The following is a 12378-nucleotide window of genomic DNA, read 5'->3' as shown; positions in this document are numbered from 1 at the left end:
AGGGTTAATGATTTGAACAAACTTAAATCCATACAACTGCTTCCACATGAGTTTCACATGCCAAGTGATTTGGGAGAAAATGTTTTTTCCAATGTACTCTTATGTAATATTTTGATCATCCATTGTGACCCTACCCTACCCCTGGGGGTTACGACTTAAACAAACTTCAATCTACACTACCTGAGGATGCATATAATTATGACCAATCAAGGCCTTGCTGTTCTTGAGAAGAAGATTTTTAAAGATTTGTCCTATATATTTTTATGTAAAACTTTGACCGTCCCTTGTGGCTCCGCCCTAACCCGGGGGGGGGGGGGCATGATTTGAACAAACTTCAATCTACACTACCTGAGGATGCTTTCATGTAAAAAAAAAAACCAAACATGGCTTTGCTGTTCTTGAGAAGAAGATTTTTAAAAGCAATTTTTCCTAAATATATATTACTATGTCAAACTTCGATCGTCCCTTGTGGCCCGAGGGTCATGATTTGAACAAACTTAAATATACACACTTGAATTTACACCACCTGAAGATGTTAACACATAATTTTCAACTTTCCCGGTACAGTGGTTCTTGAAAAGAAGATTTTTAATATATACCACTTAATTTTCACTATTTCTGAATTATCTCCCATTTAATTAGGGCATGGCCCTTCATTTGAACATACGTGAATCCCCTTCACCCAAGGATGGCAAATTTAGTTAAAATTGGCCCAGTGGTTCTTGAGAAGAAGTCGAAAATGTGAAAAGTTTACAAACAGACAGACGGACGCACGGACTACAGACAAAATGTGATCAGAAAAGCTCGCTTGAGCTTTTAATTCAGGTTAGCTAAAAAGTAAGTTACATTTACATCAGAACACATAGATGTAGACACAATTAATAAAAATATGTATACAATTTCGATGCTGTTTGAATAAACAAACTGAAACACACAGGCGCGGATCCAGAATTTTTTTCCAGGGGGGGGGGGGTCCACCCCAGTCAAAAAAAAAATCCAATCCCAGAAATTTCTTGACAAGCAAAAAAAAAAAAAAAAAAAAAAAAAAAAAAAAACCAAAACTCGCCCAAACGTCAAAAACCTATTTCGTGGGGAGGGGGGGGGGGGTAGTGGTGACTTCTATTGCCTCAAATCTTTCACTTTTCGTACCCATTTCACACATATTCGCGTTTACCAGGGGGGGTCAGCGTTTTCCAGGGGGGGGGGTCCATGGTAACTTTTTTCTTCTTTTAGTATATACATTTTTCAACTTGGTAAATTCCAGGGGGGGGTCTGGACCCCCCCCCCTCTAGATCCGCGCATGAAACACATTAATATATGGCACTAAAAGAAGAAAAAACTTTTCTTGGCCCGTGCAATGTAACATTCTTGATTTTCTACATTGTTAAAAGTTGTAAAAACATTAAATCCATTTATATGCGTGTCGTAAAAAAGTTAACCTTGAACTGCTTGAGTCCCATGCATCGTCCTTATTTGAAGAATTCAGAACCAAGAAGGTATAAAACTAAGGGCTAAAAATGAAGGTAAGCACAATAAAAATCAACTTTTAGTTTTATTATTGGTTTTGTAAAATATAATAATTCAAAAAGCATTTATTAGAAATGATAATTTATAATTTTATAAATTATATATATAATATATTGATTTGTGGTATACATATTTATATTAATAACGAAGAAATCATAAGAAAAGAATTTAAAAATTAATGTAATACTACTATAGGATTCCGGTATATTCATTTGTTTCCTACTATTTTTATCGCTGAAACAGGAGGGGTCATAGGTTTCCTTTCCGTATGTCCGCACGCCACTGTCTATCTGCCTGTCCGTCAGTCTGTCCCACTTGGTTTTTCGGACCTTTTTCAAATGCGTGCATATACATGTATACAAATGCATTGAGTTCATATGTGTGTCTTTCTTGTTGTGAGTCAAGCGAAGAAATACGCATACTATACGTATATTATACGCATTCTGGGCACAAGAAATCGATCTGATTTTCCAATTGCTTTTTTTTTTTTCAAAAGGACGCTCTTGAAACAGTTTACATGAGCATCAGTATTACTTATTATTGAAACTGATGGATAAACGTTTAGGCCTACATAGAACGACTAACCCGCGTAGTAAATGGAAATTCGATTTTAATGCAATTATCGATAATGACAATCCCAGTATCCAACCACATGACTGATTAAATAAATTATATGAAACAAGCCTGTGTCCTCCACTTAAGGAAAAAAGAAGAGCATGCGCGAATCTAGTTTGGGCATTCGGGGTGGGGGGTGGGGGGTGGGGGTGGGGGTTATAAGATTTCATTACATATATACAGAAAGAAAATATGAATACATGTATATAGGTCTTTCTGAGTCCACAGGGAGTTGTATAAAATTTCATTGCAAAACCTCAAAGGCCTGCTCGGAAACAGCATTTATGAGTATATGACCTTAACCTTTAACCCATTGACATCAATACAAATACATGTAGTAGGTACCCGATCGAGTATCGAATACTAAAAACTTGGATGTATTTTTTTTTATATACATTTCAAAGTACAAAGTTTATATATTAATCGGAAAACATCAATATCCATTGTCCATGTTTAAAATGTAATTAAATTTCATTGCAAGAGCCCCCAAACTTCTCGAGTTATATCGGGCGTAAACGAAAGTGTTATAGTCCGACAGAACTACATCTACAGACAGACAGCTAGACGGACGAACGAACAGACACCGAAATTAATATTCCCCACTTTCGGTGAAAGCATGGAACAAAAATGATGTTTCACGCAATATCCTCTTTGGTGAGTTTATAATGTGATTCTAACCCATGTGCTTTATTTTTGTACCCCAATGCTTTGTCTTGCCTGAGCAGAACTTAACCCATGTCATTTTATGACAAGTTCGAAATTTTGTTTGAAGTGGGTTTTGCGGAAGAAATAAAATTTTATTGTCTAAAGTTATGAAACTCTGCCCTGGCGAATACACTGTACATGTATATGGGATGTGGAATCTTTGAATCATTGCGATATTTTATTTATCAGACTTGTGTACTCTAGCCGCACACATAAACGTATATTTGTTTATCAAATACAAATTATAAAACTTAAAAAGAAGTCATGCGATGATTCTAATATTAACGAGCTCTTTCGTCTTTACAAAATATCTAAACTTGCTTACACGTGATTCTATACAGTTACTGCGAGGAAAGGGTCATTTGAGACTTCAGACATAATACTACAGTAGTAATAAACTGACCCTTTAAAGCTAAATTGTATGTAATAAAATTAAGGTGGGTTGACGGGTCTATTCCCAAAATGTCTTCGTTGAGAATTCATCCTACAGACTCTGAGGTAAATATTAAAGCTATAATCATGGTGTAAATAAATGAAATTTATAAAATTACGCATACCTTAATGTAAAAAGGGGGATTTTAAAAAAATATGATATACATGCATTGCTTTAAGCTTTCCGGGCAACTTTTGGAAGATCGACTGTCTTATGTGTTTTTACATACATATGGTATGCTATTATTCATAAAATTGGATTATAAAGAAGAGTACGTATAAGCTACCCATATTCTTAAATTAAAAAAAAAATAGTTTTTTTTTCAGAATTATAATCATTTTTGTTTCCATGACAACTAAAGCCATTTTTAAAAAAATTATTAAAAAACCAAAGAAACCTGAGAAGACACTAACACTATGCAGTTTAAAATACGTTTACAAGGAGAAAAAATCGAGAAAAAAGCTACCCCTTCTTGTTGCCGTCTCAGCAGTGCAGGGACGCGTAGCAACGTTTTTGAAGCGAGGGGAGGGGGCAGTCAGAGTGATAAAAATAACCAACCTGAAAAAAAAAAAAACAAGCCAAAAACATTGTCCGAACTCAAAAAAATCCTATTTCGGGGGATAGGGTGAATCGTCCGAATTCAAAAATCATCTTCAGGGGTGGGGGTGGTAGGTTTCTGCTTCTTTCAATATTCAATTTTACTGGATAAAATTAGGTACTCTCGCGGATTATGCATTTTTCTGCAACAGCTGCAACATTATTTCCCATACTTTCAACTAACGAAAGCATTTTACTGTTCACTTCTTTTAATGAAAAATAAAATAAGTTGCTTAACTTATCCGGACCCCCTGGCATTTGCAGAGTACTAATCCAACTAGAAGTGTGTAGAGATTTTATTTTTGACTTGGAACCCCCCCCCCCTTTTTTTCGGCATCCGCGCCTGATTGTATGTTATTTTTGATTCTTTGAATTGCATTCGATAGATGTAGGTAGCATTCTCAGAACATTAATCTAATCAATCACCAGAAAAAAATGTAGGTTTAAAGAACATTACTGATACAAGGTACTCTTAGATTCATTGAACAGATTTTCTGACGTCACCATAAATTTGCATAATTTAGCTATTTGTATTTTACCCACTGATGAATGAGTCACAATGCTTCTGGGCTACTACAAGTACTCAGTTGTGTTGAAAATAAAGGCAACTTGAATTGTCCATTGGAAACTCATTTTCAATTCAATTTTGAGATTTACAAAGTAAATATTTAATGGTGTATAATCTTTCATTTCTATGCTCACATTTACAAACTTTGCGTTATGAAGCCTTGTATCAACTTATAAATCATCGGCATCTATATGAAAGGTATATACATTGTGGAAAAAAAAAATTTGAGACTTATTTATGAAGGAAATAATTCATACCGAAACGTGATTTTTTGTTTCCGTAATATTCACATTCAAACAAGCTGTCTGAAGGAATAAATTAATCGTACATGAATCATTATAATCGAGCAACTTTTACCTAACAAAACCTAGAACTAATTACGGTCCACGAACCCCCCCCCCCCCCCCCCCGAAATACCCTCAGTATACAGCCCTTGCCAGTTGACAGAAAGAAGGGACGAGAGAGTTTTGTATTATTAAAAATATTGACAAATGTCAGATAAAGTTCTTTTACTTTTATTATTTTCTGGTACCTGTGAAATCATTGTACCAATCCCTTATATGACAAAATTACTTCACCAAAGTCAACTGGTACCGCTAATAACGGACAATCTTAGGGTGTACCCGGTGTAGCGTTTGCTCTTGAAGACGAAAATTGTGAGTTTGACATCGTTTGGCCCCTTTATTGATATTTTCACACAAATTTTATCGTACAATTATTCATAGTATGTAAATCGTGTACGAAAATTTTTCGCCAGAACTTGAACATTATATTTTTATTTATCATCATTCATCTTTGTGATCACCAGGTAAATTGAAAACTCCCTTAGAAATTGGTTCTGCCTGATAAAAAAAAAATACTTACCCCCCCCCCCCCCCCCCCAGAAAAGGCTATCATTACAATTATAGGTCAAATATTCACAAATAAATCATATGCTGGGAGATTTCCTTTCAGAACTGATTGATGGTGCAAATAGAAATAACAGGCCATAGTGAATCTCCCTGGTTGCCATAAAATAAATGAAAACTTTATTTTCCATGTTTTATGCACTTTAAAACAAAACAAATCTAATTCATACATTTCACCACTGTTCATTTGTTCGTAAAGAAGCTATTTATTATTGTTATTCACGTGTCAATGAAATCTTTAGGAGTGATGACAGAGGTAATTTACTAGAAAGATACTTATATTAAGAAAATAAATATCATAAAATGAAGGCGTAAAGAAATCACCTGAAATAGAAAATGTTTTCATTTTTTAAAATTCTTTTTTCTTTTTCTGTCTTCATTTTTGTGCTTAATGAAGTTGCATAAAAACATTAACAAAGTACGCAATACAAATCGATCAATCGCTTATTAAAAAAAAAATTATTGAGAGGATGGCATTTAACAGACTTAGCTCCATGATGTAGATAGATGATTAACCGGTCCACTATCCAAGACCCAGGGTGTACTTGTGTGTCTCTTCCAAACACGGAGGAGGATAAATATTTTATTATGTAAATCACGCTCTCCAGTCGGTGGCTAAACAGAGCACAAGTTTACTTAAGCTTACCCGTATAGGAAACCCGACACCTCGCAGGAAACCTCTGAACAAAATGGTATGTTCTTCACCTTATTATTAATTCATTTTCATTCTAAATTCACAGATTTAAAACGACAATTAAAATCTGTTTCGTATGGGTATAAGAAATTGCTTTGTGAATTTCGCTTAGAAAACTTGATCAAATGATATGTCCAACTTAAAAAAAAAACATGTATAATCTGCTCATAAAATATGTTTCTAGGATTATAAATCTAATATATGATATGGAACCAATGTATGATTCTTTTATCCAGCTTCAAGGTAAATACATGGTAAAAAAAATATTGTTACAACCGACTGATGTTTTTGAAGTGATTATATCGTCATTAAAAATACTAAGCTTCCAAATTCATAAAATTTGTACCTAAAACGCTTGCTTTTGTATATAAAAACGCGTGCCGTTCTGGTTCGTAACTTCAAATTTCAACAGTAGTTCAGATTTTATTCGGATATAAAAGTAAGTATCGTAAACCTATAAAACGAAATCATTTCATACAGTGTAGCAATAAAATTTGTGGAGTGGAGGGCAGAATAGTCTAGAAAAATATTCCTTTTCAAGATCGTTTTTTCTTTGTACCGAAAGCATACTAAGTATTTCAGGCCCGTATAAACAGTTTCAGTTGTTTTTTTTTTCGGGGGGGGGGGGGGGGGCCTCCATATATTTTTTGGGGAGGGGGCTGCCTAGAAAAAATTCCTTGAAATGCAAAAGGATCAGACATTTTTTTAGGGAACATAAAAAGATTATTAACGCTTTATTACTGAGCACTATGTATAAGAAAAATTATTGGAGGACGAGTGGCGGCACCCCCCCCCCCCTTCCTCCCATTCGGTTCCTATGGCCATGTATTTTAATTGTATTCAAATTTAGCGTCATATGAACTGTTTCTTGTTACGTATATACATGTAGCTTAAAGAAATTAGAGGATTCCCTAAGAAAATCACTTCAAGGTATCATAACTAAATTTTCAACACAGTATATTGACTTAACTTTCAAGTTTTAAAAAGACTTTTATTAATCAAACTTCCATTTATTTGTTCAACTTGCGTAACCTTAGATAGTTTGTTTAAGTAACCGTGAAGTTAGGAAAATGACAAATGTTTATTGAAAGGCACGTAAACTGTAACCCTAAAAGTTTTCATCTAATGAGCTAAATTTTGAAGAAAACAACTAAGTTTTATTAATTTTTATAAATCTACTAACTCCGCCTTCATGTTTCGATACTTAGTATTCATAGAATTTAAAAAGTTTCAATATTTATTTTTCATTAAGAATACCAAAATTTTTTATTCTTTCGATTTTATTTTTTTTTAGATTATTACTTTAAGCGGTGTCTTCTAGCTATTCCCACTTTTTAAAAATCTCAATTCCACCTATTCCCACTTGCAAATGGTTTATTCCCACTTAGCCAAAATTCTGAATTTTTAAAATATACTTAAATTCACTGAAATATATAGTTTTGCATGTGTATAATCATTATGAAAATTTTTTGTAATTTAAAAAAAAATTGTTCTATATTATGAAATGTTTTACCATACACCAGTCTTTTGCAATGTGATTTCTTAATGAATAAAAATAAATACTTTATCTGCTTTTTTTATTTGAAAAAGTCTAACTTCTCATTGAAATAGAAGTAAAAAGAGAGATTTTTAAATTTAAAATAGCAAATTTACCTGTCCTCTACTCCCAGTGGTTTAATAATTACTGTTTTCACAGTAATGACATGTTTATTCAGCTAATTATTTGTTTACACAAAAATTCCACCTACTCCCACGTGAAATTTCACTTTTTTCTACCTGATTTTCAAAAAGTGGGAATAGCTTGCATAAACCCTTTAAGCTATGATGATAACACACGTCAGCAAAACAATTAATTTTAAAACCATGAATTATCGTGTAAAACTTGCATTTTATTTTTATTTGATCTAATCGGGCTTTCTGCGTTGTGGTATTAAATAATTATAAGCACCTATGTAACAGAAGTATTTGGGGTCTCTATTACATTATAATGTATTTAATTTAGCAAATAAGGGTTGATTGAAATATCTTGAATATCATTTTTTAAAACTGAGCTTATAAGTGAGATCAAGGTCAAAGGAAAAGCCAAGGTTAACAAAAAATATGTTGTTGCAGTTTATCAGCTCTGATCAACATGTACTAACATTTATGATTACATAAAGATATTTGTTTCTTTGAAATTCAGATATCACCAATTCAAAAAAATTGAGGTCAAGGACAGAGGAAAGTTTAATGTTTACATATATATATTGATGCAGTTGAATAGCTTTCACCAATATGTATCAGCATATGAAGTTTTCAAACAAGATAATGAATGGTTTCTTTAAAACCTAGCTTAATTAACATAATTTTAAAAAAGGAAGTCAAGGTCAAATAAAGGTGAAGGTCAAAAAACTTATCAGCATAATAAGGTTTTTAAAATATCTTGAACAGTTTCTTTGAAATTGAGATGGACACAAAAGTGAGGCCAAGACCGAAGAAAAGGTCAAGGTAAAAAAAATGTTGATACAGTTGAATTACTCTCATTAATTTGTATCAGCATAAAACGTTTGATAAAAATAGCTTGAATACACATGCACCTGACGTTACTTGTTTTTCTTTTAATAAAAACAATAAACCCCTACCTATTTTTTAACACGACAAACTGTATATGCCCATGTCATATTCATGTCGGGACATAAAAATCATTTCTTATGCTAATAGTGTCTAGGGTAGCTCCTCCCTGTGTGACATTTACATATATTCATGTTTAGTTCCAGAGGACCGAGTAACACACGTTTGGAAGCATCTCGGAACCCACGGGTTTTCTCTCCGTTACACTGCATCTAACCGTGTAACGGAGAGAAAACCCGTGGGTTCCGACGATGGTTTGGAAGAGGTTCAACTTGCTATTCACAATCGTAGTTTCGAGTCTGTCTGCAAGAAGCAAAAGTGGCATATCTTATAGAAATATACAACGGTCAAAAATACATTATTCAAGTATTATTCACATGTTTTTCTGCAATTAATAGGAATGTTTATATCATTATATATAAAGGGAAGTGAAGTTGATATATCACCTATTCTCACATAATCCATCCAAATGCGCTATTTGGATGTCGCAAGCACTTTAAATTATATTAGTATTGAAGTAACTGGTAAATTTTGTAGTATTTTGTTTGTGACTACGTTTAGTTACCAAATCAACAGAGTTAAATTATAATACACAGGTTAAAACCTCCCTGGGATCGAAGTATATAGTCTAAAAAGTGGCTTTTTAATCTGTCGCACGGGCATAGGGCAAAGTTTGGACCGTAGAATAAAACACAGCAATTATATTTTGTGCTAAAAGTTAGGACTTTTACATGTAACAATGCATAAATATACTGAATTTTCGCACTTGAAAATATTTGTCTACAGTGAAATTTTAAAAAAAGTGTAAAATAACCATGTCGCAAAATTTGTGTAATTTACGTTATCAAAATATTATTATTTGTTTAAAGAACATGAAAAAGTATCTAAACACATAAAATATCTACTAGAATATCCAACAAAGTCCATAAAGTGCAACCAGAATCAAAGAAAAGTTATATGACAGAATGCTTACAAAAACACATTGGTCTTGTAACCAGAGGTGAGCGGTTCGTTTTAAGAATGTATTTTACGTTATCAACGATACTTCAAGAATACGAGTTTAAGTGTCTTTGCATACCAATTTATTTATTCTTCCTGACGTACCAAACACGTAAAATATCAATACGAGCATTGATCTGTGCGAGTACACATTTTACACCAATAAAACATAAAAAGTTATTTACGTTATGTAATTTACGTTATCAGTAGAAAACATACATGGTACATACATGTATCTTGCAAATAAGACGTCGGAACAATACGGAACCATGCAGGAAACGTTATTGGTTTTCTCTCGAGAGCATCTTAACATCATCGAACTTCCGATGTGGATCTGATGCAGGAAGAGCCATCAGATAACGTAAATTACGTGTTACTTTTACCAACTTTCAAATATTTCTTTATTGATTCGTCAAGAATGCATTTTTGGCGTGAATTTTAATTGATTTTACAAACAATGTGTACTTCTTTTTATTTGAAGCAATAGTTCACCCATAAATCTCTGTTCATTGGTGACTTACTGAAGCAAAACATTCATAACGTAAATTACAGTAAAAATAACGTAAATTAAATTAGGGAATAACTATCTTCTAATTTGATATTTGCGACCGTTAATGCTGATTTAACGGTCGCAAACTGAGTTTAACCGGCGATGCGTAAGCAGAGCCGGTAAAACAGATGTTTGCGACCGTTAAATCAGCATTAACGGTCGCAAATACCAAATTAGAAGATTAGTTATTCCCATTCTAATGCAATACATGCATTTTGTTTGTTGTTTACGTCTTATTTTGTTGAATTTTGTTATATGAAATACGTCACGGAGCATTGTGTTTTTGCGTCGCTCTATTATGACGTCACAATGAAAAAGCTTTCACGCTCGTTAATGCTCGTTTTACTGCTTCAAACACCAGTGCATTAGCCAATCAAAGAGTGTTTTACAAAACATTTGCATTAGAATATGCTCTAAATGCCTTTCTCTGTAATTATACCCCGGTATTTCATAAACTTCGTTTATCAGAGATGGTAAGGTCGAAAGAAGAAATTTAAAAAGCATATAGGGAGTGAGAGAAGATAAAATAGGGAGAGACTTCTTTAGAAAAATAAAGGAAAAGTACATTCTGACAGCAGATCTTGCGTTATCATTATATCTAACTGTAAATCTCTCAAAAGGATGAAAAATAATCAGTATTTGTGGCATTTGATGGGTGTTTGAAAATACTGTATGTCATTTAGATGAGTGAAAATAAGTTCAAGAAAATATTAATTTTTGGTTTGAATAGCAATGAAATTGTAATTTACGTTATCAATATATTTCTTTAAGGGATATGATTTAGAATTTTCACAGTTTCTTACCAAAGTATATTTTAAAATCCTTTTCTCTTGAGGATTCATAAACATAAAATTAAGTCGCACGGAAATTCAGTTTAAAAATCTTTCGCGAAAAAGAATAGAATTATTTCAGTTGAAAAATAAGATTAAATCAAACAACATTCGTTAATTACAAATTAGGAGAAAAATATTTGCACAAAAGCAAAATTTTTGAAATATTTTTTTAGTACAGACATAGTTCTAAAAAACCCAGATAAAATTGAACATTCATTTTGGCAATAAAAAGACTTTTTGAGGGGGTCAAATCGACCTAAGAAAATAAGAAAGCCCTTGCCCTAACCCTTCAAAAGTTATGGTCAAGGCCTGTTTTTTAAAAGTAGGTCAAACTCCAAGGTCAAAGGGTCAAAGTTCTTGGTATCCAATAAAAGGTCTTCTCACAAGGATTACATATGTGAAATATGGAATCCATAGCCCTTACCGTTCAAAAGTTATGGCCAAGGTTAAAAAAAATTTCTTAAGTAGTAAATCTCCAAGGTCAATTTAAAATAGGACAAAATTGTTGGTATCCAATAAAAAGTCTTGCCACAAAGAATACAGACGTGAAGTATGAAAGTCTACAGTTCCAAAGTTATGGCTAAAGTAACAGTTAGGAATGTTTATGTGAAAGTGGGTCAAACTCCAAGGTCAAATTTGGTGGTACCCAAAGAAAGGTCTTATCACAAGGAAAACACATGTGAAATTTTTTTTTAGGTCACCTGAGTAAACTCAGGTGACCTATTGCTATCTGTTTTCGTCCGTCGTCGTGCGTCGTGCGTTGTGCGTTGTCCGTTAACATTTGAACATTTTCAGCTTCTTCTCTGCAACCACTGAACCAATTTCAACCAAATTTGGCACAAAGCATCTATGGATGAAGGGGAACAAAAATTGTGAATTTCATGGTCCCTGCCCCCCTGGGGCCTGGGGGTGGGGCAAAAACCACTAAAATTAATGCAATCTTTAAAAATCTTCTTCTTTACTCCTGGACATCAAGCAGTCAAACTGTTTGCATTATTGTAATCAGCATTGAGTCCTCTACCAAAATTGTGAAATTCATGGCCCTGGGGTCAGGGGTTCTATTGCTAGGGCGGGGCTAAATAAGTATATAGTGAAAATGCATTATTTCTTTGAAAATCTTCTTCTCTGCTCCTGGGTATGAAATAAACTAACTAAGTGCATAGTTATGATGAACAAGAGTGCCTCTACCAAAATTGTAAATTTTATGGCCACAGGGTCAGGGGTTCTGGTGTTAGGGCGGGGCTCTATACATTATATAGTGAAAATTCATGAATTCTTTGAAAATCTTCTTCTCTGCTCCTGGGAATTAAATAAACTAACTAAGTGCATAGTTATGATG

The sequence above is a fragment of the Saccostrea cucullata genome, unplaced genomic scaffold, assembly GCF_032062105.1.
Source record: "Saccostrea cucullata isolate Sc308-1 unplaced genomic scaffold, CSIRO_AGI_Scuc_v1 ctg924, whole genome shotgun sequence".
Classification (NCBI taxonomy): domain Eukaryota; kingdom Metazoa; phylum Mollusca; class Bivalvia; order Ostreida; family Ostreidae; genus Saccostrea; species Saccostrea cuccullata.
The sequence above is the reverse complement of the archived record's forward strand: the minus strand, read 5'-3'. Positions refer to the sequence as shown.